Consider the following 16,246-nt stretch of genomic DNA (forward strand, 5'->3'; position numbering starts at 1 on the left):
AGCAGTAGGCCAGGTTAAAAGGGAATTAGCATTTTCAGTGAGAAGGGCAGTATTTCAAAAGCACTCTGGGGAGTCGGATAAGGATCAAGATTCTACGGTGGATTTAATTTCAAGGTAATCATAGGAATATTCCAGGCACTGAGTTCACAAAAATTTACAAGCCGAGCTATATTATAACTGACAGCAGGACATGGAGAATTATCCTCTGTGATGAGAAATGCTATATCATGCCATTGATTTTACTCTGAAAATACTGGTGGAAACTATTGCCTTTCTTGACAGTTCAGGCAGCACAGGAATGAGCCTGTCACCAGGGTGTCCACTGTATCTCCAAAGCCTCTTTGCTGACATCTTATCAATCTCATCTTGACACCAATCAATGGCATTAAATGTGGCGCTATGTACTCAGCGTCCTATGACGCACTGAGACTTTAACAGCTATATGTGGGAAAGCCCTTTTAGAGGAAATGAGTGGGAACAATGCATCACAAGAACTGTAATAGCAATACTCAGCTGTTACCATTAAGTTAAATCACTAGTGCCCTAGGTCACCAGAACCTTCCTGAGAAAGTGTCTTCAACTTGGTTTCCTCAGTAGAACGCATCAGGCATGTACGACCCACCAGTCATTTCACAACATGGTTTTCCACTTTACAAGTACTTTAATGCTAGTGGAATCAGCCCCTCTCTCTAGACGGGGGCTTAAAAATTTACCCCAAATCAAGCAATTAGCGGCCAGGTGCATGGCGCTTCAAAGAGCTGAAAGCTGTCAAGGTACCGAGTTGTCGATGCAGGTTAAAACGAACAAATGACAACACGCACATATATTCTCATTTTAGAAACTGAAGGTGGTACGCTGTTCTTTAACTTCTTCTACAGACAGTAGTCCTGCACATATTTCTGACACTTCCCCATCAATCATAAAAATAAACAGTTTTCCTTTCCTAAATTCTCTATAGAGTAGTAATTGTCTTAAAATATAAGGTTATCACAGGAAAGCAAATATAGAAAAGGATATTCTTTCAAATAGAGATACTGTCTAAAGTATAATTTTTGTGTAAATGGACACTCCGAATCCCTTTTGTGTGAGTCAAGAGACATAAAGCCTCTCTAGTATAAGAATATTTTAGATTATAAGTGGCTAACATTTCTGCACAGTTTAAATAAAGCAAATATATTACTGCAGACTGGTTATTCTGTAGAACTTGCTCTCTGGACCAAGCGTCAGGCATAAATCACTCAGACTAAAAATCTCTGTGAACAGTAACGGCTCCAGATCGCCACCAATGAACCACTATCTTGTGTTGTTTCTAAGGCAGTACGTGATTGTAATTGTAATAGTATTCAATTCTCCCAAACAGCCTTCCCTGTCAATATTTTGTGTCTTTTGTCCTGACATAGGCAGATTCAGTGTCTCTGGGATCATCGGCAACAAAACCAGACACATGCACTAGTCAGTAGGTGTTTGTGGAGAACCTAGTAGATCTACACCACCTTCACCCAGAAGGAAATAGAGGAAGTGATGAAGGCAAATGATTCTTGCCCTGAGTAGTGAGTTATCTGTCTATATATTTGACCTCATCTAGGCTGATTCTGAAGATCAAGGTACACTTTTAGGCCTCTGGCATTCTGTTCTCTTTTATGAGAATGAGACCACACACACACACACAAAAAAACCAAGCAAACAAAACAAAACCCTCCCACAAGACTGATCTGCTGGCCCCATTGGTTAGTCCAGTGCTGGGTAATTTTATGTTTCATCGTGACTGGTCCACAGGATGCCCAGGTATCTGGCTGAACATTATTTCTGGGCATCTGTAACGGTGCTTCCAGTAGACTGAGAAGAAAGTGTGAGCAGACTGAGAAAAGAAAACTGACCTCCTCGGTGTGGGTGGGCACCATCCAACCTATTGATGGCTTGAATAGAACAAAAGAGAGAGAAAGGGAGTGTTCTTTCTCTGCCTGACTACTCCAGGTGGGTGTTGGTCTTCTCCTGACCTTGGACTGGGACCATTCTTGCACCTGAATCTTCAGTTTACACAGGGCGGATAGTGGGACTTCTCAGCTTCCACAACCACATGAGCCAACCCCTCCTGATAAATGTCCTTATACACACACACATACACACACACACACACACCCTGTAGGTTACCTCTTTCTGGGGAACCCTAACTGACACAGGTGTCTCATTCCTCAGTTTCTACCAGCTGATCCCACCCATGCTGCAGGGAAGAATCCAGCGGACATTCTGGGAACCTGTGCATCAGAGGAGCTGAAAATAAGGGTCTGGAAACTATTCGGAGCTCACTGCAAAGCCAAATAACCCCTTACTAACTCTATCGACTTCAAGGCACTTGACTTTTCTAAAACACGGTATCTTTACCTATAAAATGCATTTCCTAAGGTGTGTGGCAAACACGTCTAGTTGTCTACATAGTAACCTCTGTTATCTCTTGCTTTCTAAAAGGCCCAATCCCCCGTTTTCTTTGAAGTGCAAATGTGCTAAAAACCACATTCCCTCCTACTTCTTTCAGCTGGGAGTAGTCAGATGATAAAATCTCTGTCCAAGGCTCCTCAGCAGAAGTTGGTTGAGGCTTCTCTAAAAGCCAGGGGTAACACTGTTCTGTCCTATTGCCCCATCTTCCTCCCGAGGGAGGGCATGGCTGCGATGGCAGCCATTTTGTGCAAGACTGATTGAGACCACACTATGAGGGGAGCAGAGAAGCTGGAAAGAACCTGCATCCAATGCGAAGCCAACTTATCACTCTGGGATTATCTGTCTTCACATTTTTCATCACTTGAAAAACAAAAAAATAAAGCTTTAGTTTTATAAGCCACTATTTTCTGGTTTTCATTACTCAGAACCAAACATAGTTCCTAATTGATACATGGAGATGTGAAATTTTAATGGGGAAATTCAGGTGAAGTGTTTGTCATAATACTTGTTTCTTATTTTTAAAGGTACTCATGCCCTTTCAGAAAGCCAATCTCAAAAGGCTACATAGGCTATGATTTCATTTCTAGAGCATTCTTGAAATGTCGCAATTAGAGAGATGGAAATAGATTATAGGTTGTTGAGGCTTACAGCCAGTGTGGGGTAGGGACACGTGGGGGAGTCTTTGTGGTTGAGTGTGTGGCAGTGAAATGAATGTGGAAAGACGGCACAGACACACACACACACACACACACACAGAGTGCACGTAAAAACTGGTGATATCAGATGATACCACAGCCAGCTGGCTCCCAGTTGGCTTGTTCTGATGTTCTATGAAGGGCATGTGAGCCACGATCCTTGTGTGATCTGGGTAATGGGTACACAGGAACTTCCTGTACTTTTTTTCAACTTCCTGTTGAATTTAAAATTGCTTCAAAATAGGGGCGCCTGGGTGGCTCAGTGGGTTAAAGCCTCTGCCTTCGGCTCAGGTCATGATTCCAGGATCTTGGGATTGAGCCCCGCATCGGGCTCTCCGCTTGGCTGGGAGCCTGCTTCCCTTCCTCTCTCTCCACCTCTCTGCCTACTTGTGGTCTCTGTCAAATAAATAAATAAAATCTTAAAAAAAATAAAATTGCTTCAAAATAGAAGTTACACAGTGTCCCATCTGACTACGTTTGGTAGATATACTAGAGGTAGGATGAGATTTCTCGAAGTGAGCACCATTGGCATTCTGGGCCGTCCTGTGCCCTGCAGCATCTAGCACACGCCATCTTCTGCTGCTTTGACCACCTGGATTCATTTCTCCCCCAGGATGTGACAACCCCAAAATGTCTCCAGTCCCTGCCACATATGCCCTGGGTGGTAAAATCACCCTTGTTTGGGGATGGTTGATTTTGACGAGACTTACGAGTAATGGAAAACGATTCTTCCTTTTACAAAAGAGATTGGTGTAGAATTCTTCCACATGGTTAAATCCTCCAATGGAATTAAAATTTGATTTGTTGCACAAACGTTCAAATTCAGGGCGGATTTCTGAACTACCTCTTATGAAAAGTGATATAGATGCATATTAAATGACCAGGTTTTCACAGATTATCGAGTTGTTCTGCTAAAGCTGAGTGACGAAATGCTTCTTCTCTCCTAGTTTTCACAGAGGAGGGAGAAATGACCAGAGTCATAAAGTGTCTTAAGAGCAGGGGGTGCTGGAACTCAGGGGACAGAGGAGGGCTCTGTGCCTGTTTCTACGACACTTTCTCTGAGCTTCAAGTCTTGGTGAACAGACATTCCCTAAGAGACTGTCTTCCCCACAGTATCCATTCCATCCCTATACAATTCATCAGAGTGATGGCCCAGTAAACCACATGAAACATACAATTTGTTTTTCAAAATAAAATTTGTATGAATTGATTGGTTAAATTTCTTCTAGGACAGAGGAGTTGCATGTGGGGAAAAAAGATCCATGTGGTTTGGAAATTTGAGAAGCTGAAATGGTTGAAGTACAATTATTTAGACTATATTCTCCCCCCAATACTGAAAGCTGATAAAGAGAAAATATCTGGATAGGGCCATTTCTGAAAATAGTTACCTATTTCATTGTAAGGTGATGTGACTGGTTAAGGTTTTGTTACTATTTATGTATTACAAATGTATTTCATTTGCATTTATTTATAAAACTATAATAAATAATATAAGTCTTAGATAATTTTGTGTCAGGGAAAATTATGACAACTAGTGTATAGTCATACTGACGTGTTTTCACATTCCCCAGATATTATCATTCCCAGTAAAACTTTTGAACAATGCTTACTATAAACTAGATACATTCAAGAGAATGTACTGACTTCTTTAAAAAACTAGACTTATTAATTTCATTAAAATATTAAATAATAGAACTAAGGTGATATATATACTATTGGTTCAGATTTTCTTATCTGAATCAGATTACCAAAATCAGAAGTTGTGTCACTAAAATGCAAAGTCCACTACCTCATATTTCAATGCGAAGTTTTTTTTTCCTTATAGTTTCTAGCACTAATTATAAGATTGCAAAATAAGCAGTTTTCAAGTTTCGTGTGACTTCACTTGAAAGACCATCCAACTAATTGCAGCAAATTAATTCAAGAACAAGTAGCTCGTTCTTAAAGTGAAATTGCATTTTCATTTTGAAGGGGGGATGAGAGCGTAAGTGAAGAATCCAGCAAGGATTCTCACAACATACAATCACAGAGTTGGGTTAGAGGAAGAGAAGGGTCAGGTGACCCAGACTTACATTTTACATACGGGGACCTTTAGGCTCAGATAATTTAACTGTATTTCCCAAGACCTCATGATGTAATAGCACAACCAGGGCAAGAACAAACATCTTTCTGAGTCTTTGTTCACAAGTTGTCAAGAGCACGGCGCCCACAGGGGGGAAAAACACCAACTCCTCGGAGGAGTTCATGAACCCGTTCATATCCATAAATACATCTTGGAGAACACTGCTGTTGATGTCTCCTTCACACAAAACTGAAATTAATCCTGCCCGGTGCATCTGTGACTTTCTCCACCTTCCAAGCAACACTCGCCTTGAATGTCCCATCGCAGTCATCAGTCCCTGTCTGATCTGAGTCCCATGAGCAGTAGATGGGTTGTTGGAAATGGGGAGCAGGGTACCCAGTTTGGGAATAAGCAGTGTCTCCCTACTCACAGAAATGGTGCTTTTAAGTGCATGCACAATATATTCACACACCTAATCATGATGTGCCCTATCTCTCTCTTTGTTGTTTTTTTTTAAGATTTTATTTATTTATTTGATAGAGAGAAAGTGAGAGAGGGAACATAAGCAGGGAGAGTGGCAGAGGGAGAAGCAGAGGGGAGTGGGAGAGGGAGAAGCACGCTTCCTGCTGAGCAGGGAGTCCCTGTAAGGCTGGATCCCAGGACCCTGGGATCATGACATGAGTCCACCGCAGATGCTTCCCCTACTGAGCCACCCAGCACCCTGTGTTGTTGTTCTTTTTCTTAGGACTTTTTATCAATGAGAATAAGAAGAATGGGGCCCAGTCATGCATTTTGGATGTTCTAGTGTCAAAAACCACCATTTTTATAGTCCATCTCACTAAATGTCAGTTTTGTTGATCTGGGTTGGAAGAAACAACTCTTGGTTATGTTGATTTTCTCTATTGTTTTCTATCCACTATTTTATTTATCTTATTTATTTTATTTATCTTCTGTTTTATTTTTCTTCTGGCTTTACTCAGCATTAATCACTTCCTTCTCTTAGCTTTGGAATTTACTGGTTCTTTTTACCTAACTCCTTACCATGTAAAGATAGGTTGTTGATTTGAGATCCTCTTAAAGCCTTTGTTGGTGGCTACAAACCCTCTCTCAGCACCACTTTTGGTCTTCCCCATAAGCTCTGGTGTGTCAGGCTCTTATTTTCAGTTGTCTCAAGTTGGTTTCTACTTTCCTTTCTGATTTCTTTTTGACTCAATGGTTCTTTGAAGGGTATTATAAAATTTCACATATTAGTGAATTTTTGTTCTGCCATTGATTTCTAGTTTGATTTCATTATGATTGGAAAAGATCCTTTGCATAATTTCTAACATTTAAAATCCCTTAAACATTCTGTTTGGTGGCCTAACACATGGTTTATCCTACAGAAGCTTCCCTGTGTATGTCAGGAAAATAGTGTAGCTTGCTGCTGTTGTGTTATTGAAATAAACTTTGGAAAGAAAACAGAACTAAAGAGGATGCACACTCCAGAAGATGGGGCTCTGTGAGGGTAGGGGAGCAGGGTACCTAGAGTCAGCCTGACTTGTCCAATGGCAGAGTTCTATAATGGAATATTCCAGGGAGAAGTATAATTCTTTTTTTTTTTTTTGCATTTAGTATTTATTACATGCCAGCAGTATACAAGGATGATGGACACACGACAGATAATACACACATGATAGGTAGAAGGACCGATGATAGATGACAGAGAGACAGATGACTAGATGGGTAGATGGATGATAGGTTGACGACAGATGATAGAGAGATAGATGAGTAGACAGATAGAGAAAGGCAGACAAATCGCACTTATCCAGCCCACGAAGCAAGATTTTACAGGTGATTCAAAAGGCTTGGGCAGTCATTCCCTTACCTTTAACAACATAACTAAAGAACAATTTCATAGTGAATCTTAATACCTTTCTATTATATGCACTTTGCTGCCTTTTTTTTTTTTTTTTAAATGTGTAATTTCTTCACTTCACCTAACTTGAAGGCACCCCCGGGAACTTTTGGGTTCTTCTCCTCTCTGACAGCCCGTGTTGACCATGAACACTATTCCTTTGTTGGCTGGATTCAGGCCTCAGCAGAGCACAGCACTACCCATGAACAAGGCTCCCTCGGTGCTCCCCCCGGCTTCAGTTTGAGTTGTCTGCCACAGTTTCTCTCTCTGTGGATGTGGTCTTTGATCCTGGTGTCGGCAGAACTCCCTGTGTACACGCCCTGGGTATTCTCCTCCTCTCAGTGTGGCCGAGGTCCGTGGGCATCACGGGGCAATCTCTCCCCCGATTAGGCTGCATTTACGGGAGCCTTGCTCCCTTCGGACCCCTGTGATCTACGTGACTCCACTGCAGCCACACGGAGAGGCATTCTCCTGCCTTGGAGACCTTGCTGCCAGCGCGTGAAAGGGACACCTGGCTTGGCCTGAAGGCACCCTCTTGTAGCTGAGAGGACTCCCCAGATGACAGCCAACAGAAATGTGACTGAGGGCTTCAGTCCTACAACGGCAAGGAGCCGAGCTCTGAAAATAACCTGAATGAGTCTCCAAGAGGCCACTAAGCTCCAGATGGGGTTGCAGTTTGGCCAACGTCTTCATTTCAGACTTACAAGATCCTGAGCAGAGACCCCAGCCTCGCCAGGCCAGCCTTCAGACGCAGAGAGAGCGTGAGATGAGGAGGGAAGAGCTGGGAGCTGCTGAGTGTGTGGGGTGCACTGCCGGGCAATGACCCTGAATGCCGGCCCCACGCTAATCTGCGTGAGCGGTTCCTCTCTTCACCATGTTTTACAATGTGGACTCAGCATTTCCTGGAGCACAGGGTAACTTTCCTGGAGGTTTTCAGGACATCTGGGAAGACACCCATACCCTCCTCACCATCCCCCCGCCTACCCCTGTACTCCAAGCCCCCTTTACAGGACCCATAAAGTATCCTTTATTCCTCGAAGGCAGACCAGTTTCTCTCCCTTTGCTGCAATTTTACACAAATCCTGTACACACGAGTTTCAGCCTCTAACACAAACGGCATGAGGAAGTAATCCAAACAAACACAGACCTCATTCCAAGAATTTTTCTACTAGATTTTTTTATAATGAAAAAATTCATAAAATAAAAGTAATAAAAATACCAGTGTGAGCACCCAGTGTGTGCCTTGTGCTGTGCTGGGGGGGGGGTTGCATGCTCTCCATAACTGTTACAACTGCACGGCAAGGTGGGCTCCTTATTGACAGCCTTCTTCAAGTTTCAGAGAGGTGGCGGGTAACCCCGGTGATCAGCGGCAGACGGTGACTGCCAGCAGGATTTGAACCCGGACGCGTCTGGCTACAAAGCCCAAGATCTAATCACCATGCACATTCCTGCATGAGAACAATTACATGTGTTTGGCCTCAGAGCAAATATCCACTGGCAGAAGGACATCATCGCCCGTCTCCGTGGCCCGTCACGGTCTCGGTCCAGCTAGCAAGAATGGGAGCTCACGGCAGGTCCCCTGCCTCCGCCGGCTGTAACCGAGTGCCGGAGCTTTAGCGAAGTCAGCACAGATCTGAGTCCCCAAATCCTTTCTCACAAGGTGTTGGCGATGCTGGAAAAGCGACCAAGCCTCTCTACTTCCTACCTTTCCCATGCGGACAAGGGAATTCCTGGGGTTCATGCCTGTGGGATTCCTCTGAGGATGCACTGCGAGTTCTGGCACGAAGGGACCGTTCGTGAGTGCTACCTGGGACCATGCTCGCTACCACGGCACCAGCTTCTGGCTGTGGGGACCCGAGACGGCCCAGACACGCACACAGACAAGGCAGCTTTGCTTCTCACATCTGGAAGCATCAGGATAAATCCTAACCGAGTTGAGTTCATCAGTCTGTGCGTACGATGTGTATCTGCATTTATTTTATCCAATTTGCTTACAACATACTTGAAGGGGCAGCTTCTGGCCTCGTTCCACATAAACATGTAAGGGAGGTTTTGGAATCCCATCCCTCAGGAGTGTGCCAGAGGGAACTAGAAGAATGTGCACAGGGACAGAAGACACGGCCACCTGCATGCTACGGGACGTGGAGGGAAGTCTCTGGCATGACGACTGGGGGTTACCTCATCTCCCTGCGGGACAGTTACCAACCTGAGGAATGGCTTTGGCTTATAGTAGAAACTCAATAAATGGCATCTGTCATCTTCCTAACACCTAGTACGGAGAAGAGCTGTGAAGTGGAAGTGTGAACTGTCACCACCATCTAGTGGCAGTGGTCAGAAATGTAGTCACTGAGGAATGAAAAAAAAAAAAAATAGTTTACCCTTAGAGCATGTTCCCTTCCCAGGTTACATGCGAGACAAGCCGTGACGCCTCAAGGTGCCCCGTATCTAACGGACCCACGGCCCTCTTCGGCAGCCGAAATGCTAGCAGCTACGTGCCCTCCACGGGGAGCTGGGAAAGGCACCTGAACGTTGCCTGTCTTCTGTAGAAGTCCAGGTTGAGAAAAGAAATCTGACTTAGCAGGAGCCAGGATTTACTGAGAACCCTCCCGAGCAGCATTAGGGAACAATGAGTTGAATTCTTTCTTTCTTATATGGCTTGTGTTCCTACCACAGCTCTATGATATTTTATTGTCCAGGGTGCTTGTTTTACACAACGCAACGTATCAGGCAATAATGCCACGTACTGTTCCCACCGCATTCCAGAAACCGACCAGGCATAATATATTAGCTAACTGCAGTGTAGAAAAAAATTAAATTAAATTAAATGATTTCCTCAGGAATTTAAGACAATGGTTCATAAATGTGTGGACAAACTCCTACATATCAATCGTTCTTTGAAAAAACACTAATATTTACACGTTTGTTTTCCGAAGGCCGTGCTGGTACAATGACATCATGATGGCTGTTGCGTTTGCTTTCATGACATTTATGGAGCAACTTTTTCACACACATTCAGGCTGATTTACAACACTTTATGTTTGCACGGATCATGTATCACCTCACACATTATCAAGAATCAAAACATTTTTAACGACCCAGTGGTAGCTGGAAATTGTAGGGCAGAAAATCAGAGACACTCAACCCGTTAAAGATGTCTCGTCTGTTAGCCCTTGGCCCAAACTTGGCTGGATAGCACAGAATCAATAAACGCTTTTTAATTAATTCAACAACCTCCTCTCCCATATTTCGTCATTGATGTTCCTTTAGTTTTTCCTGAATATACAAGAATGAGCATTTCTTCCATTAAAGCTGTTTATTTACTAAGGCTAATGATGTGGTCTGACATGTACCATACCCTTGTGAGAGTAAAGTTTATGAGACACTGTGTTAAGTACTCTTTATACTTAGGATGCAAAACTGGTGGCCATATGCCTCCATCCTACCTGCACAGTTTACAAAGCAGAGAGTTTCAAGTTCTGAGCCAACAGCTGGAAATGAGGATTATCCATGAAACCCTAGATTTACAACGTTCCTTGAAATCTTAGCTGATGGGTTCAGCAGAGCCTGTGAACCATTCCCACGTGGCAACTGCCAACTGGAACCCAGTGTAAGAGCCCACCTGGGATGGCACGTGTGCTCACCTTGCCTCTGGTCTCCAACACCCAGCACAGGTACACAGCCCCATCCTATGCTGTCAGCCTGGCTCACCCCTCTAGCAACACAGCAAAGCCTGCAACAATCCATCACGCCGGCACCAGGCCTTCCGCAGCCCCGAGAGCTCTCTGCCTACGCTTTCCACAGCCACCAGCACTGGGAACCTTGTGGTCTTTCTCCCAGAATGCGACAGTGACCTCCACTGCTGCCTTGCCCACACCTGGTTCTGCACACAGTAGTCACAGAAGTCTCCTTAAGGTTCCAAACTAATCGAAGGACACCCCTTCCAGAAATGCCACAGCAGTTTCTTCTTTCAATTAGGATAAAATCCAAACACACACAGCCTGAAAGGCAGATGTCCATTCTGCCATCACTGAGTGGCTTCTTACAAACGTTACCCCAGCCTGTGGCTAACAATGTGTCTCTCCCTCCAACGTGCCCACCTCTTCTGCTTTAGGGCTTCCTGACATCCCCACCTGCAGTGACCCCACCAGCCACCACCTGTTCATTAACCTTCCACTCTTTGTCCCAGACGACCTCCATGATGAACACGGGTGAAACGGCACGGCTCCTTCCCTTTGCTTGATCCCCAGTTTTTTCTTCTTCTTCTTCTTCTTTTTTTTTTTTTTTTAAAGATTTTTATTTATTTATTTGGCAGATCAGAAGTAGTCAGAGAGGCAAGGAAGCAGGCTCCCCGCTGAGCAGAGAGCCCAATGCGGGGCTCCATCCCAGGATCCCGAGACTATGACCTGAGCCGAAGGCAGAGGCTTTAACCCACTGAGCCACCCAGGCGCCCCCGCCCCCCGCAGTTTTATCTTCTTGACAAAACGTGGTGTATGTCTTCCCCGCTGGGTTAGCAGTTTTGACGATAGTGATATTTCTGTGTGTCCAAATCTCTATTTTCAGTGCTGAAAGCAAGGCAGAGGTCGCAGCAAGAGGGCCACACGTAGGCATCGTGCGAGCGGCCCCTGCGCAGACGTTCACCGTACACACACCAGGCCAAGGATGGCTCCAAGGTCATGTAACTTGCTCATGGACTGAATTTAAAAAGCTCTGTCGAACCCCAAATCCTCAAAACTGCTCCTTTCGCTGTCTCTCACCATTGGGTGATCTTGTCACACACTTACGAACCAAATAAAGCATGGAATTGTGATGTAAAATTACAGGTTATACCACTCTGAAAAAAAGAGTCTCTGCCCCTTTCTTTATTACAAAAGAAAAGGGAAAGAAAATACCTATAGAACATGATGGAAAACTCAAGTTGTGCCAAGCTGCCTTGAGAACCCAGGGGACACTTTTCCCTAACCAAACCATTACGAAGTGGTCTCCTTTAGCCAGCCACGGGCACGCCATGCTCTGATGGTAACAGTTCTGGTCTATGCACTTTGCTGCTAGACTGAGACGCCGTCTTCTAAGCCCTCTTCCCCGCCTCGGGAAGAGAGCAGTGCCGTGTCGTAGTCAGCTCCGCTGCACACAGCACAGTGTTTTCTTCCTCAGGGACTTTTCCCTGGTTTGACTCATCTGTGAACTTGTTTGCTGCAGATAGAGGTTCCCCACCTGGAAATTAAGCTGAATCGAAGGCAGCCCAGTGACAGCTTAGTCTTGAGAAAAAAGTCTTGCCCCAATGTTTCAGGCTTATTAGACTCTGAATTGTAGCCAACGTCTCCTGATTTAACTTACACACAAATCAAGTCTCTCATTTGGCAACAAAGTGGAGGGAGTTAATTAAATTTGGTACTAACAGTTTTTGTTATAAATACCTAGAGCTTTTGCCTCACATCAATGCTCTACACCAAACCTCCTTGAAAACAAAAGATCTTATTTTTAGATACAGCTTAACATCATTTTTTAAAGTTCAAATTTGTTCCTAATCATCTACTTCTGTATTTGTGCACGCATATTATTTCTTTTTCTTTATTCTACATCGTTTATAAGAAGATGAAGTGGACTTTTTTATTCCCTATGGAAATCCCTTTGGAGTTACATTATTATGAAGCACTTCAATCCTAAGGGCTCTGATTGACCTTAATGTCCATACTTAGCCCTGACTGATCAACTAGTATTTGTCAGGTATTGTCCCGAGTTCTTTAGTATTATTTATTTCTCACTTCTCTTCAGCTTTATTGAGATATAGTTGGCACACAAATTCTGCACATAATTAATGTACACAAGTTAATGAGTTTGGTCACACACATACACTTAGGTTACTACTACTGCGATCGAGGTCATGGACGTTTCCATCACTTCCGATATCCTTGTGCCCACCTCCCCTTCTTTGCAAGAAAAACACTTAACCTGAGATCCTCGTAATAAATTTTTAAGTTCCCAATATCTTATTGTTAACTACGGGAACTGTGATATACCGCAGATCTCAGAAACATACTCATCTTTATACCCACTATTTTATACCCATCGGACAAAAACTGTGCGTGGCCCCCTGCCCCCAGTCCATGATAATCACCATCAAATGGTCTTCTTCTCTACTCTGAATCTTTTAGGTGCCTCATTTAGGAGGAATCATGCATTATTCACAGTAGCCGAGATATGGAAAGGACCCAAAGTGCATACAGATGAATGGCTCCTTTTCTAAAGAGGACACCGTCTGTCCATGCAACAAACTATTATCAGCCTGAAAAGAGAAGGAAATCCTGCCATTTGCAACAACACGGAGGGACCTGGAAGACATCGCGTTTAGTATGTCAGCTGCTTCCGTTCCTCAGCAGTACGTTTCCCTGACCACGCTGAGGGTAAGTGTTGCATTCTGGCTTCATCCCACAAACACTTCTGAGCATCCGCTATCTTCCAAACAAGGCTCTCGCACTGGCTGTAAAACAGTGAATGAAACAGAGCGCCTGCCTCACTTGCCGTCTAGTGCTGTATCAGAAGCAACAAACAAATCAGTGACAGTCTGCATGTCCCCCGGTGGCAGTAACAGGGAGAAACACCCATCTAGGGTAATGGGTATCGAAGAGAGGACGGCGTCTGCTCCCAGACAAGGCTGCACACAGATCTACAGCCCGTGGCAGAGAGGCTGCACATATCTGAGAGGAGATCATCCGACAGAGAAGGCAAAAACGTGGAGACAGAGGGTGCTTGACATGTTTGAGAAACTACGAGGACACTGCAGAGGGCAGTGTGGAGCGGGAGCAGCAGGGCACGGCCGGGGTGATGGGGAAGGTTATGCAGAGCCTTGAAGAGCCAGTCGGACCTCTGATTTTTTCCAGAGACAGGGGACAAGCTGCTGGAGGCTTCTGAGTGGAGAAGTGACGTACAGTAGCTTTAAAAAGAATCACTACAGTTTGTGTGGTGAGAATGGACCGCACAAGGGCAAGACCAGAAGTAAGAAGCTCAGTCAGGAGAGAACTGCAGTAATTCAGACAAGACATGACGGTTGCTGAGGCCTCTGTTGTGATTAATGGTAGAGGTGCTGGAAAGTCGGATTCTGCCTAGGATGGGCAGACTATACAGAGAGAGTATATATATGTAGAGGTAAATGTGGAGAATGAGAGATAACGCAGAGTTAGAAATAACTATGAAGTGTTTTAGCTGAAGGAGCTGAAAGAGAAAAATTACCAAGAAGATGGTAGGGACAGGTTTTGGAGAGAAAATCTAGGTCTATTTTGGACATGTTATGTTTGAAATGTCTACTGAACACGTAAATGGAGATGTCAAGTAGACAATTAGATGTATGCATGTGGAGTTCAGAGGAGGAACCTGACGAGAGACATTTTCAGAAAAGGTCAACCTTAGTATTTCAAGCTACAAGATAGAGTGAATATCAATGGGAAAAAGAGCAGACCCTGAGATATCCAATATTCAAGGGTTAGGGATACTAAGTGGCATCGGTAAAGGCACTGAGGAGACAAGAGTAGCCAGAGAGAATCAACAAGTGGTGTCCAAGTCAGCAGTGAAGGCTGTGTTCATAGAGGAAGCATGATCGGCTGTGTCAAGTGCCATGGACAGATCAAGGTGTACACCTGAGTGTGGACCAGCAAATCTCACTTTGGCCATGGACTGTGACCTGCCTAGACCTAGTTTGGTGCAGTGTGGGGGAAGGGCAGAAGCTTAATTCAACTGGGCTCAAGAAAGACCAGGGAAGGGTTGGACATAGGTAATGCAACCAATGATTAAAATAATTTTGTTTTGTTTTTCCCTAAAGAAAAAGAAACAATTTCAAGAAGGGGATGCCCATAAATGTACTAGTCCAAGATGTCCTAGTTATTAAAATATAAATACGGATATCTTTCTGAATCAGTATCACTTTATATTTAATCTGGAAGTATTTAAAATATCTGACTTCTCCCCTCCTTGTATCAACTCGACCCTTCCTTATTTGTCCTTTTCCTCTCTCAGGGAGATTTTTCAAGGTAGTCTAAAGTTAATTTCAATAAATAAATAAATAGTTAATTTCAATATATATTATTCTGTGAATATGACTTTGTCTAAGACCTTAAATTTTAACAAGTCCTAGTAAATTATCTCTCACTTGTTACTTATAATAGATGATAGTGAATGGCCCCATTCCTAGCACATGGTAGCAGATGAAATATTGCATATGTGTATGAGTACATATTGCTAATATTTATGCATTTTTAGTTTTTATTTATTTATTTATTCACTTGAGAGAGAGAAAGTGGGGGTGGGGGCAGTGGTGAGAGACAGAGAGAGTGTTAATCAGACTTAGCTGAGTGCGGAGTCCAACCCAGGGCTCTATCTCATTACCTAAGCTGAAACCAAGAGTCACAGCTTAACCCACTGTGCCATCCAAGCACCCCGTGTGCTTTTTTTACTTTAATGAGGAAGCTGGTCTTAAGGATTTTCAAGTTCCCTCTGTCCTTAATATTCTACATCTATTAAGTAAAATTATAGTGTCCCCTTCCTGCCCCGATATTTAAGAATCCTTTTACAAAGAAAAACCTTTGAAACATAAATAACTATTTTTATCAGAAAAATATTGTCTCATGAATTTATAAATCAAAATGGATTAGCCTTACATCGAACGATGTAATTTTTTTTAAATTTTATTTATTTATATGACAGAGATCTCAAGTAGGCAGAGAGAGGGAAGCAGGCTCCCTGCTGAGCAGAGAACCTGAAACAGGGCCCTATCCCAGCACCCTGGGATCATAACTTGAGCTGAAGGCAGAGGCTTAACCCACTGAGCCACCCAGGTGTCCCTGAACGATGTAATATTTAAATCATTCTGCCAGAAGAGACTACATAGCTTAACTACATTCCTTAATTTAAAAAAAAAAAACTTATTCAACAATGGAGAGCTATTTTATTTAACATTTATTTATTTGAGAGAGAGAGACAGAGAGAGCACAAGCAGGGGGAGAGGTAGAGGAAGAGGACTCCCAGCTGAGCTGGGAGCCCAATTCAGGGCTTGATCCCAGGACCTGGAGAACATGACCTGAGCCAAATGTAGATGCTTGACTATCTGAGCCACCCAGGTGCTCCTGGAGAGTTATTTATTTATTTTTTAAATTTATTTATTTATTTTCA

At 43.6% G+C, this 16,246-nt stretch overlaps 1 protein-coding gene across 1 annotated transcript in view; it reads right to left on the bottom strand.

The window, feature by feature from the left end:
• The window catches only part of CSMD1 (CUB and Sushi multiple domains 1), a 732,674-nt gene that overhangs the window by 511,962 nt on the left and 204,466 nt on the right, over nt 1–16,246 (bottom strand). The window lies entirely within an intron of this gene.

Source organism: Neovison vison, chromosome 11 (assembly GCF_020171115.1).
Source record: "Neovison vison isolate M4711 chromosome 11, ASM_NN_V1, whole genome shotgun sequence".
Lineage (NCBI taxonomy): Eukaryota > Metazoa > Chordata > Mammalia > Carnivora > Mustelidae > Neogale > Neogale vison.